The sequence below is a fragment of the Rana temporaria genome, chromosome 5, assembly GCF_905171775.1.
Source record: "Rana temporaria chromosome 5, aRanTem1.1, whole genome shotgun sequence".
In the NCBI taxonomy this organism is placed as follows: Eukaryota; Metazoa; Chordata; class Amphibia; order Anura; family Ranidae; genus Rana; species Rana temporaria.
In genome coordinates, this window is record NC_053493.1 from 94,542,032 (window position 1) to 94,558,098 (window position 16,067).

The 16,067-nt window shown below is 48.0% G+C and overlaps 1 protein-coding gene across 1 annotated transcript in view; it reads right to left on the bottom strand.

Moving 5' to 3' along the window:
- The window catches only part of GSDME (gasdermin E), a 143,762-nt gene extending 141,931 nt beyond the window's left edge, over positions 1-1,831 (bottom strand). Inside the window, exon 1 of the mRNA XM_040352883.1 lies at positions 1,729-1,831. The gene's annotated coding sequence lies outside the window, so the exon portion shown is untranslated. The remainder of the gene's footprint in view (positions 1-1,728) is intronic.
- Positions 1,832-16,067: the final 14,236 nt, after the last annotated feature.

The following is a 16,067-nucleotide window of genomic DNA, read 5'->3' on the forward strand; positions in this document are numbered from 1 at the left end:
GTCAGGTTTTATTGCCGTCTGTGTCCTCATTGGGAAGATTCACCCTCTAGATTTGTCCTGTTTACTGTTATCATCAAAAGAAAATCCCAAATTCTGGGTTTCCCCAGAACAGTCAGTGGGGAAATCTTCCAATGGGGACACTAGTTCTGGTGACATGCCAGGATTTCCTGTCACTGGAGGGATTTCTTCTCACTTCCTGTTTTGAGACAGAAAGTAAAAGGGAGTTTTTCCCCCAAAGAGACACAATGAAAAAAAAACAAAAAACCCTCCTTTTAACCACTTAAGGACCACCACATGCCGATATACGTCGGCAGAATGGCACGGCTGGGCACAAGTACCGTAAGTGTGTGTATATGTCCCACGATCGGTCACAGGAGCTGAAGAACAGGTAGGTTGTGTATGTGAACCTTCCCCGGTCTTCACTGTGGCAATGTCAGTGATCGTCTGTTCCCTGATATAGGAAACGTCGATCACTGACGTCACAAGTCCAGACCCGCACCCCTACAGTTAGAAACACACGAGGTCACACTTAACCACTAGGGGGCGCTGTAGGGGTTAACTCCTTCATTGGCTTTTTCACAGTAATCCGTGCATTTTTATAGCACTTGTCGCTTGAAAATGACAATGGTCCCAAAAATGTGTAAAAATTCTCCGATGTGTCCGCCAGAATGTCGCAGTCATGGAGGGAAAAAAATAAATAAATAAAATCGCTGATCGCCACCATTAGTATTGGGGAAAAAAAAAAAAAAAAGCCATAAAACTATCCCCTATTTTGTAAATGCTATAAATTTTGCGCAAACCAATCCATAAACGCTTATTGCGTTTTTTTTTTTATACCAAACATATGTAGAAGAATACATCAAAATTGTCACTCTATTTTTGTTTATAGCGCAAAAAATAAAAACCGCAGAGGTGACCAAATACCACAAAAAGAAATCTCTATTTGTGGGGAAAAGAGGACGCCAATTTTGTTTGGGAGACACGTCGCACGACCGCGCAATTGTCAATTAAAGCAAGCGACGCAGTGCCGAATCGCAAAAAGGCCAAGGTCCTTAACCTGCATAATGGTTCGGGTCTTAAAGGTTCACCCAAAAAATTTATTTTTAACATTACATTCAGCCGAGTTGTAATAATGACAATCGGCTTTACTACTACGCATACTACGCATACTACGCGTCACGAGTTGCCGAAAGAAGCCGAACGTCGGTGCGCAGGCGCCGTATAGAGCCGCACCGACGTTCCGCTTCTTTCGGCAACTCGTGATGCGTTGTATGCGACGGTCGGAAGCCTGTCAATCAGATAGGAACGCCAAGTCCCGCAGAAGACATACCTGGAAGCGGCGGTGAAATACGGTATGTACGGGGGGGGGGGGGAAACAGCTGATTGTCATTAGAACAACTCGGCTGAATGTAATGTTAAAAATTTATTTTTGGGTGAACCCCCGCTTTAAGGGGTTCAAACAAACTTTTGCCTAAAGTGACACTTTAATATAAGAAGAAACAAAGTTGTTATCAGAAGACAGAGAAGATTGTGTGGTATTTCCAATACGTTTATCTGGTCAGCTCCCCTCAGAGATCAGATCCCCACACAGCTGGAAGCATCTAGAGAACTTCTTGTGACTGCGGGAAGTATAGAGCCTGAAGAAGACACAGTGCACAGCACCCTCCATGTGTCCCTCAGTCACCCCTACACCCAGCACCCCCCATACACTTCCCTCCCATAACTCACCACAGGCACCTGCAGTCTTCCGCTTCTACCAGCAGTCGGGACAGTAAAACAACCTTTTCCCTTAACTCCGCCCTCTCCTGAACTCCATCTACTTCATTGGAGGCCGTAGGAACGCTGTGATTGGTCGCTGAGCTTGTCTATAACAGAACTCCGAAGGGCGGGAATCACTAGCAAGCCTGTACAAACATTAACCCTTCCCATGCTGCAAGCAGTGTGTCCCATGTGTATTGTGTACATCTTATGACAGTCGGTGCTGATAGATTATAGAAGACATGACAGATCCGTTTTTATTTTACCTCAACTCTATACTATATAATGTGCTCCTTTATTAACCACTTGCCTACTGGGCACTTTTAGCTCCTTCCTGCTCAGGCCAATTTCAACTTTCAGCGCCGTCGCACGTTGAATGACAATTGCGTGGTCATGCCACACCGTGCCCATCATGGGTCAAGTCCTGGGGAAAAAAGTGTGGGAACTCTCACCCAAGATCCACCCCCACACCAAGAAAGAAAAATGATACGCTCATATGCATAATTACTAAACCGCATGTTTTTTTTTTTTTCCGATCCACTGTACCTTAGTAATCCTTTATGTTACTGGCCGCTTCCTGTATATGGATTCATCGGGTAGTGTGCGGGTATTCCGTCACTTCCTCGATGCCGCAATGTCTCCTGGGAGGTTTTGTCATTGTTCCCAGCAGACATTGCGGAGGGATTTAGAAAGAACTTGGGATTACTAAGGTTCGCCTGCCCCTGACAGTGACTGGAGCTGGGCATCGCCGATTAGTGAAGGATTGGCTCGGGCGGCTCGGCTGCTCTAGTCCTGCAAAGGGAACTGCGTTCCTGCTGTGAAAAAAGGGCAGGGACTCCGTTCCCACGCGTTTCCGCAGGACTTGAGCCCTGGTGCCCATATGACATTTTTATCCGTTTTATTCACACAAACATAGTTTTCTCTTGGTGGAATTTAATCACCCCTGGGTTTGTTTGTTTTTTGCTATATAAACAAAAAAAGACCAAAAACTTTTGTTTGTAAAATTTTGCAAACAGGTAATTGTTCTACTTCACCGATGGGCACTGAATGGCAGCACTGGTGGGCACCGATGTAGTGGCACTGATATGCAACGCTGATAGGTTGGACTGATGAGGTTGCACCGATGGACATTGATAGGTGGTACTGATAGACTGCACTGATGGACACTGACACTGGCGTAGGAAGGGGGGGGCAGGGGGTGCTGTTGCCTCGGGCGAACCATTTAGGGGGGCGACTTTCCATGCCTCCTCCTAATTTTAATTTCCCGTGTCACTGGATGTCCCGAGCGGCCAGCGGCCACCATGTGTAATGTCCAGCGCCCTGTGATTGGGCATATGGGGGTCATGTGAGGAGTGGGGCTGGAAGTCCCGCCTCCGCACATGACCGCCATACGTCCAATCGCAGAGCGCCGGGAAAGTCTGAAAATGGTGGCGGCCGGCGGGAGACGTCAGGCACGGAAAGTGTGAGCCGCCGGCGCCGTCTTCCCCTCCGCTCTGGTGCTCTGCGGTACGGCGCTGCCACTGTGTGGAGGGGAGTTGCAGCATGGAGCGGGCTGCGGGTGGATAGTGCTGGCGGTCGGCGGGGAAGAGAGTCGGAACTCCGTCCGAAGCATTTCTGCACTTCCAGTGCTGGGGTCCTGTCCGTCCTGGAGGAGTCTCTGGAGACACAGGTAAGGAGGACTCAGAGGATGGACTTCTACTGTAGGAGTTAGGTGGGTCAGTGTAGGTGTCAGTGCAGGGGTCAGTGTCAGTGCAGGGGTCAGTGTCAGTGCAGGGGTCAGTGTCAGTGCAGGGGTCAGTGTAGGTGTCAGTGTCAGTGCAGGGGTCAGTGTCAGTGCAGGGGTCAGTGTAGGTGTCAGTGTCAGTGCAGGGGTCAGTGTCAGTGCAGGGGTCAGTGTCAGTGCAGGGGTCAGTGTAGGTGTCAGTGTAGGGGTCAGTGTCAGTGCAGGGGTCAGGGTCAGTGTCAGTGCAGGTGTCAGTGTAGGGGTCAGGTCAGTGTAGGGGTCAGGTCAGTGTCAGTGCAGGGGTCAGTGTCAGTGCAGGGGTCAGTGTAGGGGTCAGGTCAGTGTCAGTGTACGTGTCAGTGTAGGGGTCAGTGTCAGTGTAGGGGTCAGGTCAGTGTCAGTGTAGGGGTCAGTGTCAGTGTAGGGGTCAGGTCAGTGTCAGTGTAGGGGTCAGTGTCAGTGTAGGGGTCAGGTCAGTGTCAGTGTAGGGGTCAGTGTCAGTGTAGGGGTCAGGTCAGTGTCAGTGTAGGTGTTTTAAAAAAAAGCTCCAAAATATTTAAGTCCCCCACGTTTATGCACATATAAACGTGGATGTTTATATAAGGGGGGGGCGGGCGAAAACATTTTTTCGCCCCGGGCGCCCATAACTCTGGTTACGCCACTGGACACTGATATGCTACACTGATGAGACTGCACTGATAGGTGGTACTGATAGAGTGCACTGATGGGCACTAATGGGCACTGATAGGTGGTACTGATAGACTGCACAGATGGGCTCTGATAGACGGCACTGATAGGCTGCAATGATGGACACTGATAGGTGGTACTTATAGGCTGCACTGATGGGCATCACTGATATGCAACACTAATTGGTTGCACTTATAGGCTGCACTGATGGACACTGATAGGTGTTACTGGTGGGCACTGATATGCAACACTGATAGGTGGTATTGATAAGCTGCACTGCTATGCAACACTGATAGACTGCACTGATGAGGCTGTACTGATGGACACTGATAGGTGGTACTGATAGGCTGCAATGATGGACACTGATATGTGGTACTTATAGGCTGCACTGATGGGCAGCACTCATATGCAACACTGATAGGTGGTACTGATATGCTACACTGATGGACACCGATAGGTGGTACTGATAGGTGTTTCTGATGGGCACTGATATTTTCCGCCTGATAGTTCCACATATCAGTACCACCTATTGGTGTCCATCAGTGCAGCCTATAAGTACCACCCATCAGTGCAGCCTCATCGGTGCAACCTATCGGTGTTGCATATCAGTGCCCATCAGTGTAGTCTATCAGTTCCGCCTATTAGTGTCCATCAGTGCAACCTGATAGACTACACTGATGGGCACTGATATGCAACACCGATAGGTTGCACTGATGAGGCTGCACTGATAGGTGGTACTTATAGGCTGCACTGATGGACACTGATATGCAACACTGATAGGTTGCACTGATGGACACTGATAGGTGGTACAGACAGACTGTACTGATGGGCACTGATAGGCTGCACTGATGGGCACTGATAGGTGGTACCGATAGGCTGCACTGATGGACACTGGTAGTTGGTACTGATAGGCTGCACTGATGAACACTGGTAGGTGGTACTGATGGGCTGCACTGATAGGGGACGCTGATTGGCAGCACTGGTGGGCACTGTTAGGACCGAATTGATAATCAGGACACTGGTAGTGACCCGATTGTCTGTGCCAATGTCCCTTTTACACAAGCCGATTATCAGCTCTCATCTGACAGCGTGAGGAGACAGACGCCGATAACCGGCTTGTGTTGACATCTGTGATCAGCGGTCATTGGACACAGCTAATCACGTGGTAAAGGGCCGCTGTGATTGACCCATTCCCCCGATCAGTGATCAGCTGAGGCCTTTCGGACTCACCGATCACAAAGGGAAGCACGATCGTGTCTACTGACTTCCTCCCGGCAAAGTGAGCCTGCGCTATCACCATCATCGGGCTATCGCCATCATCGGGCTATCGCCAGCATCGGGCTATCACCACCATCGGGCTATAGTGTGGGCAGAAACAGGCTAAAGCATAACTGAAAGCAAAACTCGTTTTTTTTTATTTCGTTTTGTGTGCAGAGGGATTAGAACATCTGTCAGGCTGTACGTCTGTCGCATGAAAAACGCATGAAACCTTTATGTGAAAAACATGCGGCAAACGTGCATCACACTTGCCGTGCAATTAATTGTTAATAGCACCCAGAACACGGTTAGCAGACGCACATTTTGTTATGCGTTTTGTCATGTGGCAAATGCACTACAAACACCCCAAAACGCGTTCTGAAAACAACTCACGCAATGCTGCGTGCCTGAAAATGTTCTGGAGATTCTTTGGCGCATTTGTTACACATAGGGCAGTACATTTAAGTAAATAAGCAGAAATGCATGTTTTTTCGTTCAAGAAAAAAAGCAAGTGGGAAAGTGCGTTTCTGCTGCGCGAAGCGTGAATGGAGTCTTAAGCCTCATACACACTGCTAGTTTTTATTTTTGTTCAACCCAGCAGGTTGATTTAAAAAAAACGGAACTACCTCTGCAATGTTAGTACATCGATCTCCCCTGCTGTTCTGACAGGAGGACGGCACCACCACCAGAACACTCCGGTCAGCGCTCTTAGCTGAGTGTGAGGATTGGAAACCGATCGGCACACCTTTTTCAGTCATGCCCCTTTGACTGTCGGACCGGATGCAGTACACACAGGCCGAATGTTGGACGGTTTCTATTGAACTGGCCGATGCCGTCCGACATTCGGCCCATATGTACTAGCCTTAAGGGAGCGTCACCCTCTTTATTTGTCCCGTTTACTGTTATCGCCGAGCATGAAAGAAAACTAGACAATGCATTTCCTGAGGAAAATGCGAGTGGGAATGCTGAATAGCTGAATTGCTGAGCCCGCACAAAAGCCATTCACCATAACCACTACACTATCTTTAGGACATACAAGCAGTGTTCCTTCAGTACTTATAAAGCCTAATATCACACAGCTCCTTTCTCTATCTGCAATATAGAGAGTGTCCTGACTTGACTGGTCGCCCCTCCCCCCTCAAGAGGCTTTCTCCACATGAGGTGGGGGAGGAGGACTGCACTGAGGTAAAGAAAGCTATTTAGGGAATCAAAATACCATTAGAAACGCTTTCATCCACACACAAAATCAGTTATCGAAGCCTTCAAACAAAACGTAATAAATCCACAACCGTACATGCGATTGATACAGCGACTTCACCGTTTGAAAGACACGGCCCTTGTGAACGCATCGATATGAAATTTATGTTGAAAAACTTAAAAATTTGGCCATGTCAGCGATTTAGAAAAGAGCGTCTTTGTGTGTTTTGCAGAAACATTTTTTAGACTTTTTAACATGACTCTTGTCCTTTAGAAGCTCCTGGAACTAAAACTAAAATACGTATCACAAAACTGATCACATTGCCTGAAACCAGACAAGCATACCTACGTTTTGATATATAAATTGTGTATGACAAGTAGATCTTGTGGGCGTGAGAGCAATTTGTTCGCCCTTTTTTTAAAGATAATATTTTTTGTGGATGATCTGCACTCTAAAGGTCACATGACACACTCTAAACCTGCTCCATAGGATTACATTATAACCGATAAAATATCACTAAACGTAAATTGCGTTTTCACAAAACCGTAAAAGATATCAATCTAAAAAGTCATGTTTGGATAGCTGAATATTTTGTGACCGCTTTAAAGTTTGTTTGGTGTCTGTAAGTGAAAGTATGAAGGAGCTGAAACTTTTGGCAGAACGTGTGTTTTGAAGCGGTAAAAAGCATGTTCTCATTGACTTCAATGTTAAAAAAAAGTGTCTAAAAGCTTAATATTTTAAAAAGTATAAATAGTACAAAAAAACTTGAAGAAGTCCCATCGTTAGCTGAACGAGACGAACATTTTAATAGTTGAATGGTCTCAATAGCTGAAAGTATGCAGAAGTTACGCAGAGCCAAAAAACGTACGGAATAAAATTAAAATTAAGAATAATAAAAAACGACTAGACAATGCATTTCCTGAGGAAAATGCGAGTGGGAATGCTGAATAGCTGAATTGCTGAGCCCGCACAAAAGCCATTCACCATAACCACTACACTATCTTTAGGACATACAAGCAGTGTTCAGTACTTATAAAGCCTAATATCACACAGCTCCTTTCTCTATCTGCAATATAGAGAGTGTCCTGACTTGACTGGTCGCCCCTCCCCCCTCAAGAGGCTTTCTCCACATGAGGTGGGGGAGGAGGACTGCACTGAGGTAAGGAAAGCTATTTAGGGAATCAAAATACCATTAGAAACGCTTTCATCCACACGCAAAATCAGTTATCGAAGCCTTCAAACAAAACGTAATAAATCCACAACCGTACATGCGATCGATACAGCGACTTCACCGTTTGAAAGACACGGCCCTTGTGAACGCATCGATATGAAATTTATGTTGATAAACTTAAAAATGTGGCCATGTCAGCGATTTAGAAAAGAGCGTCTGTGTGTTTTGCAGAAACATTTTTTAGACTTTTTAACATGACTCTTGTCCTTTAGAAGCTCCTGGAACTAAAACTAAAATACGTATCACAAAACTGATCACATTGCCTGAAACCAGACAAGCATACCTACGTTTTGATATATAAATTGTGTATGACAAGTAGATCGTGTGGGCGTGAGAGCAATTTGTTCCCCCTTTTTTTAAAGATAATATTTTTTGTGGATGATCTCCACTCTAAAGGTCACATGACACACTCTAAACCTGCTCCATAGGATTACATTATAACCGATAAAAAAATCACTAAACGTAAATTGCGTTTTCACAAAAACCGTAAAAGATATCAATCTGAAAAGTCATGTTTGGATAGCTGAATACTTTGTGACCGCTTTAAAGTTTGTTTGGTGTCTGTAAGTGAAAGTATGAAGGAGCTGAAACTTTTGGCAGAACGTGTGTTTTGAAGCAGGAAAAAGGATGTTCTCATTGACTTCAATGTTAAAAAAAAGTGTCTAAAAGCTTAATATTTTAAAAAGTATAAATAGTACAAAAAAACTTGAAGAAGTCCCATCGTTAGCTGAACGAGATGAACATTTTAAAAGTTGAATGGTCTCAATAGCTGAAAGTATGCAGAAGTTACGCAGAGCCAAAAAACGTACGGAATAAAATTAAAATTAAGAACTAGAAAATGCATTCCCTGAGGAAAATGCGAGTGGGAATGCTGAATTGCTGAGCCCGCACCAAAGCCATTCACCATAACCACTACACTATCTTTAGGACACACAGCTCCTTTCTCTATCTGCAAAGTAGAGAGTATGCTGACTTCCTGGTCGCCCCTCCCCCCTCAAGAGGTTTCCCCTCCCCCCAGGTCAGTGAGGAGGAATATTGCACTGAGGTAGAAAGCTATTTATGGAAAGAAATTCCATTACAAACGCCTTTTAATTCACAGACCAATACATTAATTACGCCTCCAAACAAAACGTAATAAATCCACAACCGTACATGCGATCGATACAGCGACTTCACCGTTTGAAAGACACGGCCCTTGTGAACGCATCGATATGAAATTTATGTTGATAAACTTAAAATTGTGGCCATGCCAGCGATTTAGAAAAGAGCGTCTTTGTGTGTTTTGCAGGAAAATTTTAAATTTTTTTAACATGGACGGTCAATGAGAGTGGTTTTGTCGCTCTTGTCCTTTAGAAGCTCCTGGAACTAAAACTAAAATACGTATCACAAAACTGATCACATTGCCTGAAACCAGACAAGCATACCTACGTTTTGATATATAAATTGTGTATGACAAGTAGATCTTGTGGGCGTGAGAGCAATTTGTTCGCCCTTTTTTTAAAGATAATTTTTGTTTTCAAAGATCTCCACTCTAAAGGTCACATGACACACTCTAAATCCCTTCCATAGGGTTACATTATAACCGATTCCATTTTCTGAAAAAATCGCTAAACGTAAATTGCGTTTTCACAAAAACCGTAAAAGATATCAATCTGAAAAGTCATGTTTGGATAGCTGAATATTTTGTGACCGCTTTAAAGTTTGTTTGGTGTCTGTAAGTGAAAGTATGAAGGAGCTGAAACTTTTGGCAGAACGTGTGTTTTGAAGCAGGAAAAAGGATGTTCTCATTGACTTCAATGTTAAAAAAAAGTGTCTAAAAGCTTAATATTTTAAAAAGTATAAATAGTACAAAAAAACTTGAAGAAGTCCCATCGTTAGCTGAATGAGACGAACATTTTAAAAGTTAAATGGTCTCAATAGCTGAAAGTATGCAGAAGTTACGCAGAGCCAAAAAACGTACGGAATAAAATTAAGAAGAAGAATAATAAAAAACGAATATCAATACTGGGAATGCTTATTAAAGCATTCCCACTAATAATAAAAAACGAATATCAATACTGGGAATGCTTATTAAAGCATTCCCACTAAATATCAATACTGGGAATGCTTATTAAAGCATTCCCACTAATGACAGATTTTGGGTTGTCACCAGAACAGGAATAGGAGGGGAAATCTTCCAATAAAGACACTAGTTCTGGTGACAACCACGGATTCCCTCACTTCGGAGGGATTTCCTCTCACTTCCTGTTGTGGATTTGGGACAGGAAGTAAGAATACATTTTCCCAATTGGCACAGGTGGCCAAAATGGTGAAAGAGCTTACGAGTTTCGGGGGACGAACCCCCTTCCTCAGAACTCTTGGTGGTAATGCACTAGGTGTTTGCGCTCTCTTGTGTATGTTTTTTGAAATTTACGGGAGATGGTCAAGGACTGCGGAGATTGCGCAGAAGATGGTCAGGGACTGCGGACATTGCGCAGGAGATGGTCAGGGACTGCGGACATTGCGCAGGAGATGGTCAGGGACTGCGGACATTGCGCAGAAGATGGTCAGGGACTGCGGACATTGCGTAGGAGATGGTCAGGGACTGCGGACATTGCGCAGAAGATGGTCAGGGACTGCGGACATTGTGCAGGAGATGGTCAGGGACTGCGGACATTGTGCAGGAGATGGTCAGGGATGGCTGACATTGTGCAGGAGATGGTGGTCAGGGACTGGGGACATTGCACAGGAGATGGTCAGGGACGGCGGACATTGCGCAGGAGATGGTCAGGGACGGCGGACATTGCGCAGGAGATGGTCAGGGACGGCGGACATTGCGCAGGAGATGGTCAGGGACGGCGGACATTGTGCAGGAGATGGTCAGGGACTGCGGACATTGTGCAGGAGATGGTCAGGGACGGCGGACATTGTGCAGGAGATGGTGGTCAGGGACTGGGGACATTGCACAGGAGATGGTCAGGGACGGCGGACATTGCGCAGGAGATGGTCAGGGACTGCGGACATTGTGCAGGAGATGGTCAGGGACGGCGGACATTGTGCAGGAGATGGTGGTCAGGGACTGGGGACATTGCACAGGAGATGGTCAGGGACGGCGGACATTGCGCAGGAGATGGTCAGGGACTGCGGACATTGCGCAGGAGATGGTCAGGGACGGCGGACATTGCGCAGGAGATGGTCAGGGACGGCGGACATTGTGCAGGAGATGGTCAGGGACGGCGGACATTGCGCAGGAGATGGTCAGGGACTGCGGACATTGTGCAGGAGATGGTCAGGGACGGCGGACATTGTGCAGGAGATGGTGGTCAGGGACTGGGGACATTGCACAGGAGATGGTCAGGGACGGCGGACATTGCGCAGGAGATGGTCAGGGACTGCGGACATTGTGCAGGAGATGGTCAGGGACGGCGGACATTGTGCAGGAGATGGTGGTCAGGGACTGGGGACATTGCACAGGAGATGGTCAGGGACGGCGGACATTGCGCAGGAGATGGTCAGGGACGGCGGACATTGCGCAGGAGATGGTCAGGGACGGCGGACATTGTGCAGGAGATGGTCAGGGACTGCGGACATTGTGCAGGAGATGGTCAGGGACGGCGGACATTGTGCAGGAGATGGTGGTCAGGGACTGGGGACATTGCACAGGAGATGGTCAGGGACGGCGGACATTGCGCAGGAGATGGTCAGGGACTGCGGACATTGTGCAGGAGATGGTCAGGGACGGCGGACATTGTGCAGGAGATGGTGGTCAGGGACTGGGGACATTGCACAGGAGATGGTCAGGGACGGCGGACATTGCGCAGGAGATGGTCAGGGACTGCGGACATTGTGCAGGAGATGGTCAGGGACGGCGGACATTGTGCAGGAGATGGTGGTCAGGGACTGGGGACATTGCACAGGAGATGGTCAGGGACGGCGGACATTGCGCAGGAGATGGTCAGGGACTGCGGACATTGCGCAGGAGATGGTCAGGGACGGCGGACATTGCGCAGGAGATGGTCAGGGACGGCGGACATTGTGCAGGAGATGGTCAGGGACGGCGGACATTGCGCAGGAGATGGTCAGGGACTGCGGACATTGTGCAGGAGATGGTCAGGGACGGCGGACATTGTGCAGGAGATGGTGGTCAGGGACTGGGGACATTGCACAGGAGATGGTCAGGGACGGCGGACATTGCGCAGGAGATGGTCAGGGACTGCGGACATTGTGCAGGAGATGGTCAGGGACGGCGGACATTGTGCAGGAGATGGTGGTCAGGGACTGGGGACATTGCACAGGAGATGGTCAGGGACGGCGGACATTGCGCAGGAGATGGTCAGGGACGGCGGACATTGTGCAGGAGATGGTCAGGGACGGCGGACATTGCGCAGGAGATGGTCAGGGACGGCGGACATTGTGCAGGAGATGGTCAGGGACTGCGGACATTGTGCAGGAGATGGTCAGGGACGGCGGACATTGTGCAGGAGATGGTGGTCAGGGACTGGGGACATTGCACAGGAGATGGTCAGGGACGGCGGACATTGCGCAGGAGATGGTCAGGGATGGCGGACATTGCGCAGGAGATGGTCAGGGACGGCGGACATTGCGCAGGAGATGGTCAGGGACGGCGGACATTGCGCAGGAGATGGTCAGGGACGGCGGACATTGCGCAGGAGATGGTCAGGGACGGCGGACATTGTGCAGGAGATGGTGGTCAGGGACTGGGGACATTGCACAGGAGATGGTCAGGGACGGCGGACATTGCGCAGGAGATGGTCAGGGACTGCGGACATTGTGCAGGAGATGGTCAGGGACGGCGGACATTGTGCAGGAGATGGTCAGGGACGGCGGACATTGTGCAGGAGATGGTGGTCAGGGACTGGGGACATTGCACAGGAGATGGTCAGGGACGGCGGACATTGCGCAGGAGATGGTCAGGGACTGCGGACATTGTGCAGGAGATGGTCAGGGATGGCGGACATTGTGCAGGAGATGGTGGTCAGGGACTGGGGACATTGCACAGGAGATGGTCAGGGATGGCGGACATTGTGCAGGAGATGGTCAGGGACGGCGGACATTGCGCAGGAGATGGTCAGGGACGGCGGACATTGCGCAGGAGATGGTCAGGGACGGCGGACATTGCGCAGGAGATGGTCAGGGACTGCGGACATTGTGCAGGAGATGGTCAGGGACGGCGGACATTGTGCAGGAGATGGTCAGGGACGGCGGACATTGTGCAGGAGATGGTCAGGGACGGCGGACATTGTGCAGGAGATGGTCAGGGACGGTGGACATTGTGCAGGAGATAGTCAGGGACGGCGGACATTGTGCAGATGGTCAGGGACGGCGGACATTGTGCAGGAGATGGTCAGGGACTGCGGACATTGTGCAGGAGATGGTAAGGGACGGCGGACATTGTGCAGGAGATGGTCAGGGACGGCGGACATTGCGCAGGAGATGGTCAGGGACTGCGGACATTGTGCAGGAGATGGTCAGGGACGGCGGACATTGTGCAGGAGATGGTCAGGGACGGCGGACATTGTGCAGGAGATGGTCAGGGACGGCGGACATTGTGCAGGAGATGGTCAGGGACGGCGGACATTGTGCAGATGGTCAGGGACGGCGGACATTGTGCAGGAGATGGTCAGGGACTGCGGACATTGTGCAGGAGATGGTCAGGGACTGCGGACATTGTGCAGGAGATGGTCAGGGACTGCAGACATTGTACAGGAGATGGTCAGGGACTGCGGACATTGTGCAGGAGATGGTCAGGGACTGCGGACATTGTGCAGGAGATGGTCAGGGACTGCGGACATTGTACAGGAGACGGTCCGGGACTGTAAACATTTTATAGAAGCATAGCTCCCAACACTTGGAGGGACTGTCCCTCATTTGAGATCCAATGCCTTTGTCCCTCATTTTGGCTTGATGTGTACATCCCACAAAATGCGCTATTTTACTGCATTTGTTATATTGAAAAAACAATTCAAATGGCTTAGCCAATCATAGGCTTTGTTCACGCTAGTGCAATTTTGCTGCGCTAAAACACACCTTTACAGCAAGACAAAAGCACATAAAAAGTAGTTTCCTTTAACATTCCTGCTTGCTGCATCTTTGGTGACCTGTTTGAAAAATGCACCAAAAGGCACCTTGTAGACTCCCCCCCCCCCGCCCGGCATGGGGGCCGTTGCCCCCCCCTCTCTCCCAGGGCGCCACCCACTTCGATCGGCTGCTGAGGTCCTAATACGTTCTGGTTGGTTATCTGGGGATTTGGCGCAGGGGCGACGGTCTTTTACCCGAGTGTACTCTGACTCCGGTTGGGTCTGCACCTGGTGGTTTACGGTTGGGGTGTGCTGGGGTGGGAGAGCTATGAACTTACACCTTGTGGCTTACTTTACTTTTATTATTGCCCATTTTCTTTTTGATTTTCCTTTGTTTTATAATCTGCAAACGCTGAAATTACTTGTTTCTGACTGTCATCGTTTCTATGCAAATCTGATTGTCGACTAATACATATCTTGTAATGCTGTTTTGTTAATAAAAACCTCTTTCTGTTAAAAAAAAAAGGCACCTTGTATTGAAGTCTAAAAACACGCTAAAAACACAATAGCCTTTTTTCTGCATTCTGCCTATTAGATCCTTGTAATGCATGTAACAAGGGATGTGGGAGGAAACTGTCCTTTGTCTATATACTCATTACTCCAACTTTCTGAGATGGGAATGAGGGACGCCTATCAGCAAAAGTATGTAGGCATGGGACACACCCCTTGTCACGCCCCCTTAAAAGAGAATTGTACAAAAAAAATAAGATTGGTTAAACCCACAAGAGCTTTTTTTACCACTGCTATTGCTTTATATTGGCTTTTGGAATTTACAGATACAGCAATATGGAAATCAGATTAAAGGTTTAGCACTGGGAAACACTTTATGATAGATAAAAAAGTGCATTTTATATACATCTATATAGATCAGATCAAAATGAGGGACAAATGAGGAGGAATGAGGGACAGAGGGACATTGCTCCAAATCAGGGACAGTCCCTCGAAATCAGAGACAGTTGGGAGGTATGCATACTGTGTGCCAAAAGGTGTTCCTTTTTTAAATTTAATTTGTTGCCTTTATTTTTATTGGGGAATTGATAGTTAATTTATTTTTATAACCACGGGGTCAATTAAGTTATTGTAAACGATCACCTTGTAAAACAACTCATTCAGTTTGAAATGTAAGGCAAAAAAATTTTGTTTAGATATAAAAAAAAATTATACCTTTTTTAAGTGATCACATTTCCTTTGTTCTCAAACGCGCCCAGCAGTGGCAATTCGTCCATAGAGGGCGCCGGAGCGCCGCCCCCTCTGGCTCTCACACAGCCACTGAAATACATATTCATGCATTGCATGAATCTATGTATTTTCCCGCTGCCACCCACTATTCAGATGGCCGGATGGTGAGCGCTGGCCACCTGAATAACGGCAGCTGGCCACCTGAACACCGTTCTTGTGATCATTTTGACCCCACGGGGTGAGATCTTGCGTGGAGCCCCAGATCGAGGGAAATTATCAGTGGTCTTGTATGTCTTCCATTTTCTAATTATTGCTCCCACGGTTGATTTCTTCACACCAAGCTGCTTGCCTATTGCAGATTCAGTCTTCCCAGCCTGGTGCAGGTCTACAATTTTTTTTCTGGTGTCCTTCGACAGCTCTTTGGTCCTTACCATAGTGGAGTTTGGAATGTGACTGAGGTTGTGGACAGGTGTCTTTTATACTGATAACAAGTTCAAACAGGTGCCTTTAATACAGGTAATGAGTGGAGGACAGAGGAGCCTCTTAGGGACCTTTCACACGGAGCGGATCCGTATTGATCCGCCCCGTGTGTGTCCGTCTGCTCAGCGGGGATCATCCGTAAATCCCCGCTGAGCTGTCGGCGGACAGGGCGGTTCCCGCACACTGTGCAGGGACCGCCCTGTCTTTCCTCCGCTGTCCCCTATGGGGAATCGGATGAATACGGACCGTGTGTCCGTATTCATCCGATCCGTTCCGCCAGACGGAAGAAAAATAGGGTTTTCTTCCGTCTGAAAAAGCGGATCTTTGCGGAGGCGGATCTTTGCGGACGTTAGCGGATGCTCAATCCGCTAACGTCTGCAATCCCATAGGGAAGCATTACAAGTCCGTAAACGGACTTGTAAAAAACTGACCTTTGTCTGCTCGTGTGAAAGGGCCCTTAAAGAACAAGATACAGGT